Source organism: Mustela erminea, chromosome 10, assembly GCF_009829155.1.
Source record: "Mustela erminea isolate mMusErm1 chromosome 10, mMusErm1.Pri, whole genome shotgun sequence".
Lineage (NCBI taxonomy): Eukaryota > Metazoa > Chordata > Mammalia > Carnivora > Mustelidae > Mustela > Mustela erminea.
In genome coordinates, this window is record NC_045623.1 from 10,298,607 (window position 1) to 10,307,738 (window position 9,132).

Below are 9,132 nucleotides of genomic sequence, written 5' to 3' on the forward strand. Positions count from 1 at the left end.
CTGGCAGGTCCCAGTCAGCCTGCAGATGCTGCTCATACCCGTAGCCTGGGCCCGGCTTCTGGGCCTTCCACGCCTCCGGTACCGCCCTGTGTGTCCAGTCTGGGCTGCCCCTCCCCCCCCCCCCACCGAGTCCTGGTAAACTGGACAGACTCGCAGTCCCCAAACACCACCTCTGAGAGCCACATGTTGGGGGAAAAGAGAACTGTAGCAAAGCAAAGACAGGGTCCCCGCCTGCCTCTGGGTATAGAAACACCACAAAGGGCTCAGGTTGTTTACTGGGCCCCGCAGGGGTAGCGGGGGCCGGGTAGGAGTGTGGGATACTGTGACGGATGGACTGGAGGGGGCCTCTCACACAAGACTGCAGGTCCTCCTGGCAAGGCTGGGTCCCCTAGAACAGAGTGGAGGAGACTTATCCAAATTCAGCCTGGCACTCTGGAAGCCTTTGACATTTCCTCTGCAGGAATAGGCTCCATTATAGGTCACTTTGCTCTAGGAATGAAAAAAGAATCGTGATCTGAATTATTGTGGAAAGTGTTTACCTAAAATCTTATTAAGGTTTATTTTTAGAGCCTATGTTGGCTGGCCTTATCACCAGAGACAAATTCTAGAGGGGTCTCTCTGTTCTACTGACCTTTAAGAAAAGACTTCAAAGACGAAAGGCAAGCAGGGAGAGGCCAGTTCTGTCCCTGGAGAGCAGGTTTTGCTGGCAGCCCTCACCTGCCTTTACAGGGAGGCAGCCCTGGTCTGGGTCCACCAGGCATCCTGGATGCACTCAGTAATGCCAGGACTCTGGGAATCCTTTCCAGGGGTGAAAGGCACTGCCCCTCCCTTCTTCCAAGAGCCTAGTCACCATAAAAGACAAGTCTCCCCCGACCCACTCCCACCCCACCCCAGTGTCACCCCATCCCCAGCAGACCTTAGGAAAAGGCCAGACTGACCTTTGGGATAGTCTCCTAATAACAATTGCTAAGTGCTTCTGACATGCCAGTACTCTTCCAAATGCTTCACGTACGGTAACTCATTTAATTCTTACATAAACCTATCATTATCCCCATTTTACAGATTAAGTAACAAAGTCACACTGGTGCTGAAGCAATTAAACTCTGAGGTCACAGAGCTTTCTGATTGCTCTCTTCATCACCGCAGAGTCCTCGCTGGGAGGCACACTGCCTAAGCCTAGGGGCCAGAGAGTAGTCCACTGCCTGGCACAGCTGGCCACAGATGCCGAGGCATACACCAGACAGTGTGAGAGCAGGGACTTGGTGTCACACCCTTGCAACCGAGCCAAGAGCTGCTCTCCCTGCCAGGCTGCAGACCCCATCTCCAGCCTCTCCCCCAGGAGCCCACCAGCAGCCCAGTAGCTCCCTCTCCATCAGACCCCAAAGTAGTCCAGGTTTTAACAGTCCTGGGTTCCCAGTTCCCCCAGCTTTGCAAGGTGATGTGGAGGCTAGGAGTGAAATCTCCAGAGACCCAGAGCAGTGGCTGGAGGCAGACTCAGAGAGTGATGCTATGCCCCACTGTGAACCAATCAGAGAGACTGGGGAGGGGCAAGCCCTCACTCTGGAGTTGCACCCATGGGGAGGTGGGAGGAGAGGGTCGGGTCCATAGGAGATGGGGGATGAAATGCCGAAATTCATGCCCATGGTCTTGCCATGACTCAGAGGACCCTTTCGGCACCATCCTTCTTTGGCTCCCAAACTGCCCCGAAACCCCCATGTTTGCCAGCTCCCTTTGATGTGTGTGGGTAGAGGGGTGGGGGATAGGGGACAGTCCCCATGGCTGGAGCTCAAATCAATGGAGTTTCAGGAAAGCTGAAGGGGCTGCTTCCTGCGAGAACAAAACCAAGCCCACAAAGAACTAAGCTGCCTCCTTGTGCAAGGCCAGAGCCCAGATCACCTTGGAACATTGCCTTAGAGCAGCAAGGGAGGAGTGCCACGGTGGTTAGGAGCGACAGTTGTGTGGAAAGCCACCACGAGCGTGTGTGCACACATAAACACACACACACACACACACATGTGGATACACAGCTATACACCTCCAGCCTCTCTTGCACACAAACTTTAACACACTTTATGCTCATTTTGGTACCCTTCCATATTTAGACATGAGCCTTGACACATGCACACGCTACCGGGCAAAATAAAGACACCAACATAGCAACCAGTGAGGCTCCCCTCTGTGAGAGGAGATACACATCTTTCCGCGAACCCCGAGATGGGCCCAGACCCGGAGATATCAACAGGGCATTCCTGGGGAGGGTGGCCATGGCCCACTGCCGGCCGTGCCCAGACAGCAGGCCCCAGAGCCCAGGCCCTGGCACCGGGATGCCCACAGCTCCAGCCGCTCCAACCACGGCAGCTCTGAGAATCCCAGGAATGGGTCTGGAGGCGCTGGGCTTCCGGGAGAGATTTCAGACACTCAAACTGTGGGGTGACCTGAAGAGCTCTGGGAACATCCTTGAAAGAAAGGAGAGTTTTGTCTACCTTGGATTAAAGCTTCCACAAGGTCAGTGCTGATCCACGGCGCTGCCAGGCCCCACACTCTCCATTGGCTCAGATGCTAAGCATGACGGTGCCCCCAGTTTGTTCTCTACGGAGACTCACACAGGAACAGCACCAGAGCTGGAGGCTGAATAGTGCAGGTTAAGAGCCCAAATTATGGCACCAGATGGCTGGGTTTGAATCTGTGCTCTGCCACTTACTGTGTGACCCTGGGCAAGTTACAGAACCTCTCTAGGCTGTCCCCTCAACAGCAAAGCGACAACAGTGGTAATCTGTACCTCCTAGGGCTATTGTGAGAGTTAAATGGACACATCAGAGCAAAATGCTTAGACAGTACACAACCAGCTAAGAACCTGGGGAATCAGTTTTGAGAGCCTGAGGCCCCAGGGGCAGGCAACACGGTGGCTGAGGAGCAGAGGGTGGGGCAGGGAGAGGCCAACGGTCTGGAAATGACCACAGACCTAAGTCTCTGTGCTGTCAACTTTAATATTCTGGAGGGAAAATAAATAAGAGCCTATTTCCTCACGGGGCACAAAGTACTCAGCCAGAAAGCCGCAGAACACAAGAACACTTTCTCATTACTGTATAATAATATCGAATATAATGTTCTCCCTTTCAAAGGAGCCCAGAGCACTTAGAGATTGCAGAGTCAGAGTCTGACTTGCGTGGGCCCTGGGCTGGGTGACCAAGGTGGCCAGCTGCCGGTGCCGGCCTGCTCTGACAGTGGGAATGACAGGACCTGGACCACAGGCATCTTGAGTAGCCCCCAACCACACTCAGGAGGAGGACTGAGTCCTCAGTGCTCCCACAGCAGGCCAGTGCCATGCGGCCAACCTGTCCAGAGAGGCTGCTGACCCTGGAGGTCACCACCAGCTTAGAAGCACAGAAGCCTCAGAAGCAGGGGCTCTCTCTGCTTCTGGGGAGCAGCCAGAGGTACTCCCCACAAGGAAGGGCAGGAAGGGTCTGCTTTTCTGTCCAGGGGAAGCCCTCCCCATGGTGTGGACTCTGTTTTGTTCTAGGCAAAGAAACCCAGGCGGGTACAACTCATGCGTGATGGGCTTCCCGCTTCTAGAGGTTCTGCTCCAGACTGGACCACACCTGTAGGAAGACGTGTTATTTGTGGGAGGAGTCGGGGAGCCTCTGAAGAATTGCAATGAGCCCGAATACATTCCAGAGAACTGATGACTTGAGAGGGTCACTGAAGCCAAGAGAAGTTGTCCATGATCGAGTGCGAATCAGGTCTGGTGAAGGCTCACTATTTTTCTCTGCTCTTAAATCAGATTTGATTATTTTCTTTTTAAGAGAAAGAAGGAAGCATGCAGTTTCTGAACTGAGGAGCCCTTCATGCTCCTGCCCCAGACCTCCTGTCTTCCTGGGCCCTCAGATGCAAACACATATGCTCAGACCCCTGGGTGTCTTCAGTGCAAGGGGAAGAATGCTGACCACTTCTTGAGCGCCAGCAACTGGCACCAGGGAACCTCACTGTCCTAGCACTTCTTGCCTGGATTTCTGCAAGGTCCAGGTCTCAGACGGACATCACGAGACCAGTAAGACCCCTTGTACTTCTAGAGCTTAAGGTAGAGACAGGCACACAGCAGGTGCTCACAGCTTCTTACTGCCTTCCTGTGGCTGAGAGCAAATGAGCGGTGGCCCCCAGAGCTACATCTACCACGTCTGCTGAGTCTGAATCCTGAGCCAGCATGGTCCTGCATGCTTGGTATGGACTGTGCCATTCAGTGTTCTCGGCCACCTTCTAACACAGGTCCTCCTCTTAAGCACGTGTTACAGGTGAGGAAGTTGAGGCACAGAAAGGTTTGCTTCAGGTCACACAGAGACCGAGTGATGGGGCCAGCATTTGAACCTGGGTAACGTCCAAGCATCTAGCTGGGAGGCCCAAAGTTCTTGAGCATGGCCCACAGCCCCCCTCCAGCTTCAGCTCTTAACACTCTCTACCTTGTGTCCTGCTAACAGCCTTTGTGTTCTCTTCCCCTCTCTGTCTCTGTCTCCCTGCCTGGGCTGTGTTTTCTACCCACCCTGCACCCTGCCCTTTCCCCATTTCAGCACACCCTTCTCCTGGCTCACACCTACTTCTTTTTCCAGGTTAATTTCACCTGCCACCTCTTCTTGGAAGGCTCCCCTTATCTGCACTCCTAAAGTCCCCAAGGTTGAGCCGGGTGCCCCTCTTTTGTGCTTCCATACATGGGGGCCCCATCACTGTACATGCAGCACTTACCATGGGTGCATTCATTCTCCCCCACACAGGACTGTTGTCCCCTTGGGGCAACAGTGAGCGCTTCTCCGGCATGGTATCACCAGCACCTGGCAGTCCTTGGTCGTTGCCTGACGGACTGGGACCTTTACCTGGACCACAGAAGAAATGTGGACTCTTTCACTTCCGCTCCTCCTCTTCCTCCCAACCCTCTAGAAATATGAAAATAATAATAATACTAAAAATAAAATAAAATAATACGAAAACCATCTTTAGCCACACCAAAAAAGGTCGTGTGCCAAACTGTACCTCTGGTTCACAGTCTGCCGGCTCCACTTGTCATTGCGTAAGAGATTTTGAAACAAAAATGTCATCAAACGAATTCGGTGATTTTCATGTGAGAGCCTTACTGCCATTTCAAAATGGAGGGACGGGGGCGGCGGATGTTTTTGGTTGTCAAGGTGACTGGGAGTAGCAGGTGAGCAGCACTCAGTGCCCAGAAGCTGGGGATGCTAAGCCTCTGGGGCAATGCTCCAGGCAGTCCCCCAGAGCAACTCCCCGAGGAGCACAGGCCGGCCATGTGATGCTTTTCTCTCGCTGCTTTCCGGCAGCCATGGAGCTACCTTGGGAATTCACTGAAAGAAAAGACGGCAGAGAACCAAATCCTTTTCAGAGCCAATTATTTGGGAGTAAAGACAGGAGAAACGAGACTATAAGCCTTGAGGCAAGGACTCTCTTCGGTTCTTCATGGGATTTCTGGAACAGTGCGCAACACACACAGGCCTCCATGTCTGTTCATCTTGCCCATCGGTGCTGCTGAGGGCTGCAGTGCCTGAGACTTGCTGTGGCTGACTGGGTCTTCTGCAACCTATCCCAGAGCAGGGTTGGCCCTGAAGAGCTGGAAGCTTACTTGAGGAGCCTGAATGGAAGCAGGGATCCCTTAAAATAGGTCATAATCTGTCCTGAGTGGGCCAGATCCATCTGCAAGCCAGGCCCTGGTTGAGTTCACTGGGGCATGAAGCTGTGTGCTGGCAGGCTTCATCACAAGCCACAGGCAATGTGCAATGGGGAAGTTTAGTTCGCAATCAAGCCAGTAAGCCCAGAGCAGCCTTCAGAGCTGTCCACTTGACTCCCCCTTTCTCCCTCACTTCACCCCATTATACATCTGGAGTTCCTGCATATACCGCTATTTAACTTCAGTGAAACCTCACATTTTCTCCTCATGAAAAGGAATCAAATAGCAGTTTGAAACCATTACTCAGATGTTTGTAGGCACTTTAGAGGAATGTACTAATAAGTATGTAAAGGTTCACTCTTCCTTTGGAGTAGCTTTGACCATAGTCTCCCAGGCCATAGTAGACCTTAGTTAGAACTGGACACACAAGGTTGAAACTGCCTCTAGTCCCTATAAGCCATGGACTTCTTCACTCTCTAGGAGTTGTCATTTCTCCACTTGGAAGGGCAGAGTGACTGATGCCTGCTCAGCCTTTTCTTCTGGGAGTGAGTCTGGTAAATCTGAAAGAGATGTGGCCCGTTGAAGTCCTTTATGAACTATAAAGCACCATGGAAAATATAAAATCTCTTAGGAGGTCTTGTTTTTTGCATAAAATCAGAATCTGGTTCTTCCTAAAAATTTCTTCTGCCTTAAAATTATTCCTCTTTAGAATAAACTAGTTATTTGCATGAGAAAACAGGTCATATAGACCTTTCATTTTGGGGCCAGATGGTAGGTGCCAAGATTAGCTACAATTTCATGGCATCATTTGGAAATTCCATGGTGGGATTTTGTAGTGTCTTTTATTTTTTCATGCAGTCGAGCTCCATACCAAGGTGTCTACATCTGCCCAGCTGTGCTAGGTGCTAAGATTGCTGTCTTATCTTCCCCATGTTGTGGCCACCCCAAGAGAGTTTATGTAACTTGCTCCCCAAAATTCAATGAGAAGTCAACCATTTTCTTAAAATTTTTTCCTATAAAATTAAATCTAGTTATTTTAATCTTTGCTAGGAGACTTAAAGCATATTTCCTTCTTGTTAAATCACCAACATATGCACAATCAGTCTTCAGTAAAAACCAAAATATGCAAGTGAAAAGTAAATTGACGGGAAAAATGCAAATTCAAAAATCTCAGAAGCATTGCTTTTAGTCTGTTTTCTTGCAGGCTAAAAGCAGACCCTGCAAACCAGGTTGTGCAGAAAAATGGGAAAGAAGGTGAAATATGACTGACAACCCCAGAAAGAATGAAGAAGATGTGATTATGGATCCCCTGAAATTCTTTCTCTGTGGTTGAGCTGTCCTGTGTCTCAAGAGGATGGAAGCTATTTTATTCTCACATGAACCCCTCTCTTCCTTGATGCTGTGAGCCCAAGCCCTTAGGACAGGAGCAAATACTTTTCTCCAACCACTTGCTATTCCACTCTGCTTTGGCTTCAGTGACTCTAGCATTCCCCTGACTTCTGTAGGCCCAAGAGGCCCAAATCCTAGGGCTAATTCCACTCATGTCCACAACCCGGCAGCATGCTCCAGGGTTGGCCAACGAGTAGCTCTAGTGTTTTGAGTCCTTAACTTCCAAGTTCAGCTCAATTTCTGACAAGGCAGAAGGACAGATCATATCTGTGAGGTGGCAAGATATGAAGGAAGTAGAATACTTTTTTGCTATTAGCTTTATCTTTGTCACCCACCTTCCCTTCTCCTGGCCCAGAAAATGCTACTTATTTCTCTACAGGCTTTAGGAGCTACTTTCAGTTTCTGGAAAACATGTGTGAATTAAGTAGGCCAAGTGCACCAACTGGTAGCAGGCTCAGTGGGGCATCATGGGAAAGTGCCCAAGGGCAGGGTATACTGCCACTGCCAGGCAAAGTTCCCTCTAACCAACATGGTTCTACCCTAAGATCTTCACTATGGAACTGCTACCTATTCTCAAAGCCCAGTTCACACCCTTGACCTTGATCTACTGGGCTGGACGAGACTGACCGCCCCTCTTTGCCCCCTGCCGGCAGCCCTTCTCTTCACCAGTAGAAACTTCTTATCATTGAACACCATGTATCCCATTTGTTTACATAAGTGTCTTCGTTTTCCTCCTGAACAATCAGTTCCTTGAAGGAAGCTGGATCTAAGTCTCATGCAGCTTTACATGAGGGGCTCAATAAATTAATTCATTTCTAAAATAATGGCTTTAGATTTTTACAGCTTTCCCAAGTTTAATGATTTTAAAAACATATGTGGAGAAATGTCTAAACACTTGAAAATTAAAGCATTTACAAACAATCCATTAGAAAGTCTTGAAGAGGGCGCCTGGGTGGCTCAGTGGGTTAAGCCTCTGCCTTCAGCTCAGGTCATGATCTCAGGGTCCTGGGATCGGGTCTCACATTGGGCTCCCCATTTAGCAGGGAGCCTGCTTCTCCCTCTCCCACTCCCCCTGCTTGTGTTCCCTCTCTCACTGTGTCTCTCTCTGTCAAATAAATAAATAAAATCTTTTTTTTTTTAAAAAAGAGAGAGAAGAAAAAAAAAGAGACTAGAACAGGAAGAGCAAATTAGGACAAAGCAAGAAAAAAAGGGGGGAGTACAAAAGAAGAGCTGATACCAATGAAATGATAAATAGAACAACAGAGAAAAATCAATGAATCCAAAAGGTGGTTCTTTGAAAAGATCAAAAAAATTGATAAACGGCTAATAAAAAAGGAGAAAAAGCACAAATCACTGATATTAGGTATGAAAGCCTACAGGTGCTGTAGACATTAAGAGGTAATAAGAGAATTACTGAGAACGACTCTACAGACACAAATCTGACAATTTAGATGGAATGGACTAATGGACTAATTTCTTGAAAACCACAAACTACCAATTCAGTCATGATGACAAGGGTTATCTGAATAGTCTTATAATGATTAAAGACTTTGAATTCACAGTTTAAAAACCTTTTAAAAGAGAAATCTCCAGGCCTGCATGGTCTCACGAGTGAATACTCACAAACATTTCAAGAAGTAAGAGCAAGGGGTGCCTGGGTGGCTCAGTCGATTAAGCATTTGCCTTCGGCTCAGGTCATGATCCTAGCGTCCTGGGATGGAGTCCCAGAATGGGGCCTTGCATTGGGCTCTCTGCTTGGCAGGGAGCTTGCTTCTCCCTCTCCCTCTGCCTGCAGTTCCCCCTGCTTGTTCTCTCTGTCAAATAAATAAATAAAGTCTTTAAAAAATTAAAAAAAAAAAGTAGAAGTAAGGGCAAATAAGGAAGAGCACTCCCCAACTTGTTTTAGCAGCCAGCATTATCCTAAGACCAAAGCCACATAGTGACAACAGAAAACTTCATATCCATATCCCTCGTGAACATAGATGCAAAAATCCTCAACAAAATATTAGCAGATTGAGCCAGCAAAATATGAAAATAGTAATGCGTCATGACTAAACATCCTTCAGTGACTGAATGGG